The sequence below is a fragment of the Hydra vulgaris genome, chromosome 13, assembly GCF_038396675.1.
Source record: "Hydra vulgaris chromosome 13, alternate assembly HydraT2T_AEP".
NCBI classification, from domain to species: Eukaryota; Metazoa; Cnidaria; class Hydrozoa; order Anthoathecata; family Hydridae; genus Hydra; species Hydra vulgaris.
In genome coordinates, this window is record NC_088932.1 from 7,157,157 (window position 1) to 7,171,378 (window position 14,222).

At 28.9% G+C, this 14,222-nt stretch overlaps 2 protein-coding genes across 3 annotated transcripts in view; one reads left to right on the forward strand and one right to left on the reverse strand.

The window, feature by feature from the left end:
- The window catches only part of LOC100206424 (alpha-1-macroglobulin), a 141,685-nt gene that overhangs the window by 35,557 nt on the left and 91,906 nt on the right, over positions 1–14,222 (reverse strand). The gene's annotated exons all lie outside the window — the stretch shown is intronic.
- LOC136090180 (uncharacterized) overlaps positions 9,336–14,222 on the forward strand; it is an 82,960-nt gene continuing 78,073 nt past the window's right edge. Inside the window, exon 1 of one of the 2 annotated variants that reach the window (XM_065816354.1) lies at positions 9,336–9,409. The gene's annotated coding sequence lies outside the window, so the exon portion shown is untranslated. The remainder of the gene's footprint in view (positions 9,410–14,222) is intronic. The other variant, XR_010643231.1, reaches the window with a different exon arrangement.

Sequence of the window (14,222 nt, forward strand, 5' to 3'; positions counted from 1 at the left end):
ATTCATCTTATACCATGTGCGTGACAAAATCACACGAGTTTTTTTATTATTATGTTAGGACCATTTTGTATTGACATTTGGACATGTTTAAATTTTTACAAAACTTAGTGCCTCTGCCATAATGGGTCATTTTGTAAGTATGCTATGACATTTTTTTTCAATTTTAAGATATAATATGGGCAATTCCACGCTCAAGTGAGTTATTTCGATAAAATGAATAAATAAATTCAAATAAAAACCAAGTAATCGTTGGGTTTCCAAATGTTTAAAAAACTTTTATTTTGATTGATTATGTTATTTGTGCTATTTTTTTGTTTTAAAATTTCGAAATAAAGTTAGCGCCAAGCAAGCAAGCTAGTTTATGATTGGTTGAATACTTGGCTGGAAATAACAACTGGAAATAACAACACAATAATAACAGTTTAATGCAATATTGTTTTGCGTCCCGTAAGTAATACAACATATAATCAACTATAATTCCGAAACTTTCTAATAATGGTGCGAAATTTAAATATACAGGAAAACAAATAAATGATTTTAGGATGATTCATAAATATATAAACATCTAATCTTATAAAGTAAAATATATATATATATATGTCAAGATATGACATCACAAAAATCAAAATGTCCCATAAGTAATGGAGGAATTGACCATCTATGAATAGGCCTTAAATATCACATAACTTTCTTTGCATTTTTAGACTCAATACCGACGATACTTACAAATCCTGCAAGAAAAATCGTCTGCAACACTTAGAATTAACTCCCATTAAAAATTGACTAAACTGAATGTTTTTGTACTTTTGAACTATGATAATTAGCCAACCGCACAGTGTCTCGCAAATTTTTTATACATTTTGGAGAGAGCTTTTGGGTTGCGTCTGATATTAACTACAAAAGTTGTGTGCAACTTTTTGCCTTGTCAAAAAAATGGATTCAAAAGTGGCGAAAACTAAATTTCTAAAAATTTTTTTAAAAAGCTCAAAATTTTTAACCGAGATTCTAAGTGAACGAAAGATTTTTGCAAACTATTTTTTTCTCCTACAGGTTTTCTTTATATTTTGATCAATATATAAAAAATTCAAACAATTTGGAGGAGGTCACTTCCAAAGTTTCAGGAATTTGATTCTTACAAAAAACGGCTCTTAATGCTACTTTTGTATTTGAATTTCCAAATTTATATGTTGATATCCAATCGGTTCTATTTATAGGTTTTGTATTGATTTTGTGGCGTACAAATCATTTTATTGGTCAAACTATGACGTATGTATAATATTAATTTTGAACAATTTACATTCTTTTTCAATGCCCCGTTGCTTGCCACGTTGATTTTCCCTTGACATCACATTTTCATATTTAATCAATAAAAAATTTTAATCGTTGACTGTTTTTTTTTGTTTTTTTTTTAGTTTCCTTCTAAGCGTACCGGACTTTCAATTTAAAAACTGCATTATTTATTAAAATAAGTAAAATAAAAAATTCCTAGATCCGTCACTTCCGTTCATCCGCTCATGGTTATTATCTTTTCTGTTTTTAGAATGTAATTTTTATGTTGTTACAAATTATCTTTCAAAAACTGATTTATAATCAATATATTGGAAATATAATGGAAATTAAAGTATTGGAATCCTAAGTCATAATTGTTTGTAAAAAAAGTGAAACATAGGCACCAAGTTTTCGAAAACTAGTTTAGGGTATAATAAACAGTAAATGAAATTTACTGTTTATTATAAACAGTAAATTTTATTTACTGTTTATAAAATCAACGTGGCAAAAAATCAACGTGGCAAGCAACGAAAATCAACGTGGCAAAATGAAAATCAACGTGGCAAGCAACGGGGCATTGAAAAAGAATGTCAATCGTTCAAAATTTTTTAAACTTTGTTTTCAAGTTTAAGTGTAATAAAAGGTGTTTTTGTAAAACTACGTGAATAGTACCAAGGCTTCACGCTATATAAATAGTACCAAGGCTTCACGCTATATAAAATATCTTCTTAGTTGCAATTATCGGACCTCCTTTGTTAAAAAGTTCTTATTTTTTAATCCTTTTGAATTTTGTTTTGACTTGCTAAATTTTGATAAAAACTATGTATAATGAAGATACCAAGATATCTATAAAAACGTTTATGAAGATATTAAGATGATTTTTTTTTCATCTATTTAGATCTTCGTTTTGTTAAGATTTGCTACCTTTTCCTGCAAGGCAGTTCATATTTTTTGTAACTATTTTTTGTGCTATGGAAAAACTTATGAATTTTTTTGTGATGCGAATTTTTATTTTCTGGTAATTCCCAACTTAAATAGTAGTTGCTTGCAAACTTGTTGAGAGTAAATCATTTACAAAAACTTAAGTGTACAAATATTTACAAATTTTTTAATTAATTTTTTAATTAATTTTTATTTATACTTAATCAAAGAATTTCGATCTTTACTTTAATTTCAGTAAAGTCTTTGCAATGAAAACTAATAAATTTTTAAGCTATTTTAAATATTTTATTCTTTATTGTTAGCTGTGATTCATTTGTATATTTTTTTCTAATTTTCTAAATTGTAAATTGTTTTTTGATTGTGACTTGCCTTAACTATTATTGCTCGTGACTTGTTCGTTTCGGATACCTGATAATTATGATGTTTTTACTCAAAGTATAATGAGTTTTACTTGAGAGTTGTTCGTTTTGCCCCGCTGATTTAAATGGCAAGTATTTTTGATTTATTGTTTCAATATTTTGTAATAACTGTTTGATTTTAAATTCATTTTTTTTTTTGTAAATAGTTACAATAAAATTGTGATAAATTATGAAAAGTATTTTTCAGAAATGAAGGATAAAATTGTGTTTTTATTGAGATCAGTTATAAAACAATTGTGATCTATTACGACAAACTACGGAAAAATTGCAGTCAGTTACAATAAACTACGAATCAGTTTACGATAAACAACGAAAAATTTCGATCAGTCACAAACATATACTCAAAAATTGTGATTAGTTACTTGAATTTTGTGATCGTTTGAAAAATTACAAACTAATTTAAAAAGAACTTGAACACAATATTCGATAAATTAAGTAAAGTTTTAGTAAATTCTGAAAAAATCTAAATCAACAGTCTCACTTCTATAAGTCGGTGAAAACTTTAACAGGTAAATATGTTCTATGCAATCATTGTGGAAAAGGAGTGAATTATTCTAAATCTACAACAGGTATTAAGCTCATCTAAAAAGTATCCACCCAAATTTTTTATAAGCTTACTGTAAATCACCTTTTTATACTCAATTGCATAAATGTATGGCGCTTCCAAGACCAAATATGTTTGAATGAAACTAACAACACTTTAATAATGTTTGATATACATGTTTCGAACTACATAGTTTGTCATTAGTAAAATTTACAAAAATCATTAAAAACCGTTATTATGTTAATTTACCTCCTCAAGGTTGAGAAGGCCACTACAGACGAGAAGTCTACTTAATTGTGGTTATAACCTTGACGACAAAGGCCGCTGCAGGAGAAACAAGTAGAGCGCAATACTAACAGGGACGTGGTGGGGATCGAACTCGGAACCTCTCGCTTATGAAGCAAGCGCTCAACCAGTACACCACTACCGCATTAATATATATGGCATAAAACACTCACTTCTCAATGAGTGATGTCTATTTGACACAACTCATTAATAAGTGAAATTCCAAATAAAAAAGATATAAAAGAAGAAAAGATGATTTGATAGCAAGTCCACGACCATCATCTCCTTCTCTAACTTCTACTCCGTGACCATCTCAAGAGACCATAACAGTAGTATTCATCTTACTCCTAGGTTTAATACGCCATTATTTAAAAGGCAGTTTTTGGCTTTAAAATAGATAATGTACTAGATCTATATAATTCAGAGATTTAAAGACATGTCTTGAAAGACCCGTTAAATATCTTACAAAAGTTTTATATATATAACTTTTTTATTTTTACCAAATATAAAAACTCATTACATCAAGGATCCCACATTCACTGAACTATGATAATGAATTTGATAATACGTTGAACTTTGAGTACGTTTGATAATATGTTGCTCAACTATAAGTATCCTTTAGAGATTTGTATTTGTTGTATCAAGGTTTCTCCCAACGTTTCAATTAACGTTTCTAATAAAGTTTCTACTAACGTTTCTATCAACGTTTCTATCAATGTTTCTATCACGGCTTCTACTAATGTCGCTCATATTTTTATTCTTTAAATATTTAGTCTTTTAAATTTTTGATATATGCGGAGCTTAATGATTTTTTGAAATCTCTAAAGAGCACCTAACAGCATATGTAAACCTCATAAATTTTTTTTTTTTGAGAGAGAGAGAACAATAAGGGCTGAACCCATCGTTCTACATTTATTGTCTTCAATAAGTTTAGTTTACCAAAAACATTCTTTTAAGACTGCTAGAAGACTTAAACTAATGATATATTATATTTTTGCAGAACCATTGTACATATAATTAATTTTATACAGCATGATTTTTCTTGCAATCAAAAAAGAAAATATACAAATAAAAAAAATCAAGGGAGCGGGGTCTAAACTTACGAAACCCCTCCTTCTCCTAGTGTGCGTCGCTGTGAATTAGAATTGATTATGCTAGTGAAAAGTATATAACCAGGAATGACTATAAGATCTAGCATTTAGTTTCTTTTTCACCTGGTAATTACTAGGTGCTCTTGCAACGTATTGGTTATTTTATTATTTTTCAAAATTAACGCCATCAGCCGTTTATCTGATATATTCAGTTCATAGAATCTAAAAAGTGTAGTTTGTATTAAGAACGCACAGTGAAATGACCATCTTTTAGAAGGTGTGGAGGTAAAGCCATTAAAAACGGACATAGGTGCTTTGATGTTGCATTTTTCTTTTCTAATAATTGAAGCTAAGCGTTGAGGTTTTTAGGTACTGTTAAATCTAAAATAAGGTTTTAGTTTTACGTTTTACTATTTTCTTATAAAGAATATATTGTCAGAAATCAGATTACAGAATATATTGTACAATGAAGGTAAAATGACCAGTATGACAATTTTTATAAACACAAGAACTATTTTTCTTCTGCTATTTAAGAAAAAATAAGATCACAGTCTGTCACTTGTTATCTGTCACTTGTCAAAGACTGTTTGGCCGCGGAAAAGCATTTATATTGAAAGATTCTTTCTCCCTGTAAGTATGCTTTAATAAAAAAAAAAAAAAAAAAATGTAAGTATGCTTTAATAAAGAAAAAAATGGATTAAGCTGTGGCGTGTATGCTGGCAGGTACTTAATAGCTATGCCATGAGAGGCTAGTGTTTGCCTAACAGAAAGACTCCAGTAGAATTTATAATTGTCCATAACAAGCACAGGCGCTTCCACGTCTGCATTCCTAATCGCTGGTGCCAAAATTGTAGTAATGAAAGTACAAAAGGAATCTGCATTTCAGCCTCCAGTTTTTGTTTCATAAGCCAGCGCTCCAATTGTTGAAACAGTACAAATTAAACTATCATCCTTGCCATGAATTGCAGGCGACTGTAAAATTGTTGGGACACCTCTAAGCGAATAACCATATGTGCTGTTAGTGTGCACATTAAATCCAGTTTCATCCAAATAAATTAGTTTTTCATTTGAAACTCCGTTAATTTCGCTTGCAAATGCATAGCGTGCATTTATAACTCGTGTTGAGTTTCGTTCTTCTGGCACATGCACAACACGCTTTCTTGATAAATCCGAGCGTTTGAGTTTTCTTGAAATAGTAGGCTGAGACATGTTGAAAACTGCTGCAGAAAAATTTTCTTTCATTACTTCTTGAGTACAAAGATTGTTTTCTTGCATAATTCGATAATATTTTTTACTTGAGCATAAATAAATGGTTAAGCATTTCAGTGTGCTCCTTTGTAATATTTTTTCTTGTTTTACGATTGGCACTGCTATTTTTTCTTCCATCCATAGAGTAAAGATTTGATATTAATTATAATTATAAATAGTTAAATTTAAATCTAGATAAATGAATAATTAAATAAATAATAACTTAATAAATCAAGAAATTTAATAATAAAAGTAAACAAAGACCTAATACTAAACTAAATAAACCATTATCGAATGTAAAAAGTCTTCGTCTTAAGTATTTTTAACCTCGTTTACAAAGAAACAAGAAAAATTGCTTAAATGTGCTTTTTAAAACGTATATAAGAATGAATAAATACGCATATAAAAACTAATAAACGCGCATATAAGAATGAATAACCCTGCATTAACAAATATCAGCCATTTTTGTCTAAAATTCAGAACCACAAAACATTATATTATTAACTTTAAATACATGTAATTACGATGGCGTAATTTTCCAATACCTTCACAAACACCGCATTATTAAAAATACATTAATGTTAATATTAAGATTTCACAACAATATAAAGTTATATTAGAGATTTTATGAGTAGTTGACTCGGATATAAACGCGCATATAAGAATAAATAAACACGCATATAAAAATGAATAAACGCGCATGTAAGAATGAATAAATGCGCATATAAGAATGAATAAACACGCATATAAAAATGAATAACCCTGAATTTTGGTTAAATAGAATATGAAATAAAACATTAATAGAATGAAATGAAATTTTTTCTGATAAAACTGATCGTTTAAATAATTATTTTAAACTCATAATTAATTAGGAATCTACGTTAATTTAACTTACTGATTTTTTGTGTGATAGTTACTCTACTAAGGGTGGAATGCAAGAAGCGAACTTGAGTCAAGTTCGACTTGAACTTTACTTTGTAACCAATAGCGGCAGAGTATTTTTTGAGGGAAAAAACCATACTCTGCTGCTATTGGTTACAATGTAAAGTTCAAGTTGAACTTGACTCAAATTCGCTTCTTGCATCCACCCTAAAATACTTCTTAATCATTTATGTTTAAAATTTAATCTGAGTACTAGTAAGCTACGTTAGCTGATATAACAACAACAACAACACATTCAATTAGAAACAGTTGCATTCAAGTATAGTATTCCATTGTTATCACTGATAGGTTACGAGAACAATAATAATGCAAGTTTTAAAAAATCAGGTTCAACAGCAGTATTTTTGCAGCAAACAGAGTTGTTAGTATATACATTTAAATTCCTTTGCAAATAGTAATTTTTTATTAATGAGTGACCACTTGGCTCATGAAAAGGTTGTAAGAATAGGCATATATCCTTACCTTCTTTTTCTGGCTTACGTAAATTATGTTGTAGCTTTGGGTATAACAAAAAAAAGTAACTTTCAAAATGATAAATGATCAAGTTGATTAGTTACAAAAAATGTTTGTTTAATTTGATTTATTGAATAAAATAAAGGTTATCGCAATGGATTAACAATTTATGAATTGAGCAATGATAATAAAAAGGAAGCATTTAAAACATTAAATTCCCAAGCACTGAACTAAAACCAAAAATTAATGATTTTCTTAGTAAAGATTTTCAATTATAGATTAAAAAGTTGAAAAGAGAAAATTCTTCAAGTAAATTTTTTTCTTCGCGTGGTTTTTCACCAGTTTGCTAATAATGTAGGGTGGAATGAAAGAAGCGAACTTGAGTCAAGTTCGACTTAAACTTTACTTTGTAACCAATAGCGGCAGAGTATTTTTGAGGGGAAAACCCATACTCTGCCGCTATTGGTTACAATGTAAAGTTTAAGTCGAACTTGACTCAAGTTCGCTTCTTGCATTCCACCCGTAGTGTCTGATGTAAAAGTTTTTTTTGTTTTGTTTTATTTTTATTGTAACAGAATTAGTTTAATAATATATCAAGAGCTAGTGAAAAATAAATCGTAGTCTTTTTTGACTTGCTTTTTGTTTAAAAATAAAACTTAACATTAACCCTGCTAAACGTTACCCAGTAAACACGCTTTAGTTAGTCCAACTGACGGGCTAGTAGTGGCTATAGTTAGCTAACCGTTGGCATTCCGTGCCAACCATTAACCGACTGTATACCGCGTGTTTTTGAATCGTAAAAGTTTCCCTTAAGTTTTATCAAAGTATTTATAATTATATTTTATGTAAATGTTTTTTCGCGTTAGTGTAATATGAAACAATTTATAAATTTTACTCTCAAACGCTTTTTTACCTTTTAATTAAACTTTTAAACTCAAACTTTCCTTCACTTTTTAATATAACCGCTTCGCTGATAAGTAAAAATATTTTACTTTTATCCATTAGTTACACATTCAGATATAAATTTTGACATTTGTTAGAGCTTTTAATTTAACTTTATGATAATTTTATTATGTATTAGGCATTTTAGCTCTATTTTAACTATTAATAAGAGTTAAAATACAGCTAAAATGTATATGTGCGTATAAAGTAGTATGTTTACGTGTGTATTTCTGTATGTATATGTATATATATATATATATATATATATATATATATATATATATATATATATATATATATATATATATATATATATATATATATATATATATATATATATATATATATATATATTATGTATATATATACATACAGAAATACACACGTAAACATACTACTTTATATATATATATATATATATATATATATATATATATATATATATATATATATATATATATATATATATATATATATATATATATATATATATATATATAAATATATATATATATATATATATATATATATATATATTTATATATATATATATATTAATATATATATATATGTTATAATATAATAATTTATATGTATGCATTTTGTGTTTGAGAATGACTGAATCTATAAATGTAGGTATAGCTTATATGGTATTATTTTTAGCACTTCTACTTCTATGCCCTTATTAAACGACTGCATCTATGCCCTTATTGCTATTGACAATAATCTATCAATGCATTGATTTTTGATTCATATATGTCTTTCTTTGTGTTTACTTATTACTTACATTTTTTCATTTCATATTTATCATATGATGGATTTAGACTATAGAAGAACAAAATATTGTAAATTTGTATGAATTTTTTAAAAAGTCTAGTTTACATTAGTCATTCATTAGTCAAACATTAGTCCAGTCGACATCTAAACTTCGATGTTGCATACGTAATTTTTAAGTAGTTTCTAGGCTTTTCTAAATATGTTTTTTATTCACATGGTTTTACAGGAATGGTTTTACTGCAAGCAAATTTGAGCTGAAAAATTTTTCCTAGCCTTTAAGGAGAATTGATGTTGTTTTTTGTTTAATTTAATTTGTTTAAATATAGTAGTTTTAATAAATAAATGTTTGTTTGTTCTTGGTTTTTTACTTATTTGTTTTCAGATTCTTAAGAACTAGACAACTTAGCTAAGCAAGTTTTGTTTTATTTTTTAGTGCAATTGGAAAGAACTGAAGTGTTTTTTAGTCACTTCACACAGTATAACTGGTACTGGTTTGAGTAAGTTTACTATTTTTTGTTTATTTTATATTGGATTTATTTTATATTAGATATATATTTTATGTATTCAACATAGAAAACTGACTTTAATTTGTTTACATGAAAGTGATCAACAAATTATAGTCAGTAATTTGTTGATTACTTACTTAAATAATTTTGTGCATTGTAGTCTAAATTCTTTGTTGAATTAAAAATAATTGACGTAAGTAAATATTGTTTAATATTTTTGATAAATGACTTATGTATATAAACATAAAAAGATATGGATTTCAATAAATCTTAAGTTTAAATATAGTCTGAAAAGATCACAATTTGTAAGATTCTTTTACATTTTTTTTATTATTCAGCTTTAACAATAGCAACGTTACTGGCAGAGCCGGATTTACAGTTTTAGGTGCCCTAGGCCAAAAAAAAGCCTGCGACCCCATATTTAGATGTAATATGTTAGTTTAAAAAAAACATAATCTTAGTTTAGTGTAATTAAAAGTTTTATTTCAATTTTTTTAAATATTTTTTTAAATCTACATAATCTTTTTTCTGTATTTTTTGTTAATGAAATCTTTAATCAATGAATCTATAATAATTAACTTCATTTTGTCTGCGTTGCTTGATAGTAATGCAGAATTGTTTAACGTTTTTTGTGACATAGTTGATCACAAATCATTTTTTTTTTAATTTTAATTTTGAAAATAACCTTTCTTCAGAGCAGTTGGATATCATGAAACATTTGAAAATGATTTCAGTATTTAGAAATGTAGCCTCCATTTGTTTTTTCTTTATAAGTTTGTACAAAAACAAATGGGACAATTCAGGAACTTGAGTATTAAAATGTTCTTTCAAATACAGATGTAGATGTTCAATTTTTTCATAAGAATTATCATCAATATCTTCCGTGTAGTCTTCCACCAGACGATTAACGCATGTCTTTAGTTTATCTTTGTTGAATCTCGTGTCTATTAAAAATACAAATTTGTCATTCAATTCCTGATAGCATTGAGCTCTTTTTTTTAAATTTGTAGTAAGATTATTGATAGTTTTTGAAAAAACATTTGTCTTAAACTCTTTACGTGGACTTAATTAAGGTTCTTCTGATCGGTTTTCACCTAGTAGCACTTTCTTATTACAGCGTCTCTTTTGTAAATAATCTATGTCTGGTAACAGTAATTTTGCATCTTGTTCTATTAAATCGAATGTGTTAGTTAATTCAAGAAGATAAGCTCTAAGAGCAGGGTTGGAAAAAACCCGGGTTCTTTTAAAAAAAAAACAGCCCACTGGGTTTTTTGGGTTTTTTTTTTAATAGCTTTTTTTGCTTAGAAAATGAAAGACACACCTTACTTAGAAAATGAAAGACATATTTTGCATTCAAACTATCTTTAAACATTTAATTTTTTCAAAATAATAATTAAAAACACATGGTAATAGTTATATTTATTTAAATTGAAGAACTGTAAATAAAATTCTCCTTACGTAATTTTACTTTGTTTGGTTATTACAATAATTTTCAATTCTTGTCAGCTTTTCAGATGTTTTTGACAGATTTCCAGTTAAACACTTCCTCTGGGATCATCAAGAATAAACTAAAACAAATATAAATTACACTTAAATAATAGAAATAGAATTTTTTTCAGAATTTAGATGGTTATACTGAAGTTAAAAACGATTTTTCCTACTACTTACCTACTTATTGATCAGATTCGATATCATCACAGGAACTGCTGTCAGCTGCTGAGCTATTGTGAAATGATTTGTAAATCTTCACAAGTTTCATTGCCTTATCTGCACCAAGACGATTCCTGATCTTCGACCAGACAAATCCAAAGGTTGAAAACCATCTCTCAATTGAGGCTGAGCTAGCAGGACAGGAGTGTAGAGAAACTAGAAAGCTGAAGAAATTGGCAGAAACCTCTTTATCCCTGATTTGAGATCTAGTAACCTTTTCCTTTCATGATGTTCCACCATTCTGATGGAGAGATAACCTTTAGTGATTCTGAGAACATTTGCTTGGGGAACACCTCCCTGTCCTTTAAGTTAAACTTGTATAGTAAACCCAAGAAATCAGGGTTCCTGTCCTCTAACCATTGTTCTGCACTGTTTTCATTATCATTATCAATGAAGCTTTTGTAATCATCTATATAGTGATGGTCAGTTATATAGGCCAAAATATGAAAGGGTTGTACAGCATCTTGAAATCTCTTCTTTATTGCATTATAGTATATGGATAGCTCTTCATCCTTTATCAATGAATACAAGATATGAACTGCATCAGAGAGATGACAAGAATCACTCTGCATCTTGTCTAAGGCAATCCTCAATTTTTTCATTTGACTAAGAAGACAACTTGCCTTACGTTTGATGGCTGTATTCTCAATTATTCTTCCAATATTGGCTGGAAAATCTTCCATCTTCTCTCCATAGATCTCCACGTAGAAGTTATAATTTTTCTGGTATGTCTCAATGCAGGCAACTTGAGAGTTCCAGCGTGTTTCATTTGGCAGCTGAGGCATAGATCCACCTTTTTCTTTTAACAAACCATGGGCCGTATGCACATTTCTAAAATATTTCTGAACTTCCACAACCTGTTTTAGAATTGTTGAAAAAGAATTGCAAACATCTTTCTGTAGCAAATTCATATAGTGTGCATTACAGCCATATGTTAACATATCAGGATACTCTTGTTTGATCAGCTCTTTCATTTTCTTCATCTTAGCTTCATTGTCAGTGCAGACAGCAAATACAAACTTATTATAATCATTTTTTATGCTAACTATAGCTTCATTGATGATTTTGAAGCAGTATTCTGCAGTTTTTTTTCTGATCCTGAGTCAACTATGTTGTACAGATAACTCTTTTTTCCATCATAAAATGAGTGAGCAATTATTGGGTCATTCTGAATACTAGACCATCCATCTTGACAAATTACCAACGTGTCTTTGGTTTCCAGTTCGTTCTTTATCCCAGCTGACAGATCATCATAGACTTCATTTAATAGATCTCCACCAAGTTTCTTTCGGCTTGCTGGGACATACCCAGGACGAAGAAGAGAGCAAAGTTTCTGAAACTCACAATTTTCCACTGAATTAAAAGACATGTTAGAGCTGAAAAAAAAAACTGGGCAACTTGCTTGTCTATGGCATCTTTCTGATCATTTGATGTTCTAACTGGAAATTGAAGTATCTGACTCATTTGACAAGAAACTAATATTGCTCATTGAGCTTCCAGGTCTTGGTTCTTGTTTATCAGTGTCCTTCTTTCTCTCTTTACACTTCTCCAAATGAATACGAACTCTTTCAATTTTTCCACTAATCTTCTCTGAACAATGGTCACACTGAACACTATTTTTGCCCCCTTCTATCTCACTGACCTCCTTCCACTCCCATCCTTTCTTCCTTCCACTTCCGAATGGCATTCTTATAAAGATTTTTTTCTGAAAAATACATATTGCATCGAAATATGCAAGTTAAATATACTTAATGCTACACAAATAATAATACTGTTTGAATAAAAGTTTCTTGAGTAATTTGTAAGATAGAACACAGGCCTGACTTTGATATAGTTTATGAAAGCCACTGAGATCACTGAAAGTATATTGTAAAAAATACTAAAACTATTTTTTCAGAAATATTTCAAAAAAATCATGTCTTTTAAAAATTTTGATTCTTATTAAATACTTTATTCTGATCATATCCATATCCTCTTTTCAATAATAATTATCTTTTAATTAGTCATAATTTTAAATGTTTTCTGAAATAAATAAATCACAGAAAAAAACCAAGCAAAGAGAATCCTTTAAATAAAATATTATTTTAAAAAAACCCAAAAAAACCCGGGTTTTTTGGGGTTTTTTTAACTGGGTTTTTTTAACTGGGTTTTTTAATGCCAACCCTGTCTAAGAGATGAATAAAGTTCAGCACATGTATCTAGAGTAATAGTTGCCCTTTGCAATGATTTGGAAACAGCATTCATTCATTGCAAAATTTGATGCCATATTATGGTTTGTAAAGTAAATTCAAAATTTTCCATTTTCGATAGTAAATTTCCAGTCGCAACTCTTGTTTTTTGTTTCAAAACTTTCACACTCATTGATTGTGACCAATCCTTCCATTAATTTATTGTAGTTCTGGTGAATGGTTTTGACCAAGTCAGCATGAGCACTCCACCGAGTATTTGATAGTGATTTCAATGAACTACTTGTAAACTGTTCCAAAACACTCCACAACTTTGTAGAAGCAGAGAAAAAATTGTACAGTTCTTGAACAATACCAAAAAAATTGATTCCCTCGATGCACCAATCTATAACAGCCTCTCCTACCAAGTTAAGGGAATGACCTGAACATGGCAAGAATTTTCCAGCTTATTGAACTCCAAAATTCTAGTTTTCATTCCTTTATATTTTCCAGTCATATTGCTTGAGTTATCATAAGACTGGCTTCTGCAGTTGCTGATTTCCAAGTTCAATTTTACATTTAAAAAGTCCACGGTTGCATTTGCTAAGTTTTCCCCGGTGTGATTATCGATGTGAATGAAGTTGACAAATCTTTCAATAGACTCATTAGAAATTTGATCAATGTACCTGAAGATCACACATAGTTGATCTTTGTGACTCACATCAGGTGTTAAATCTGCTAATAATCCATAATACTTAGATTTTAAAACATCGTTGCTGATTGATTGCAAAACTTTTCTTGCCATCAATACGGTTAATTCATTACATGTATTCTTTGAGAGGTAGTTTGTTTTTCCAGAAACACTGTCACCATAATTTTTTATGTGTTTGGCCTATAAAGGATCAAACTGAGCAATCAACTCAAGCAGA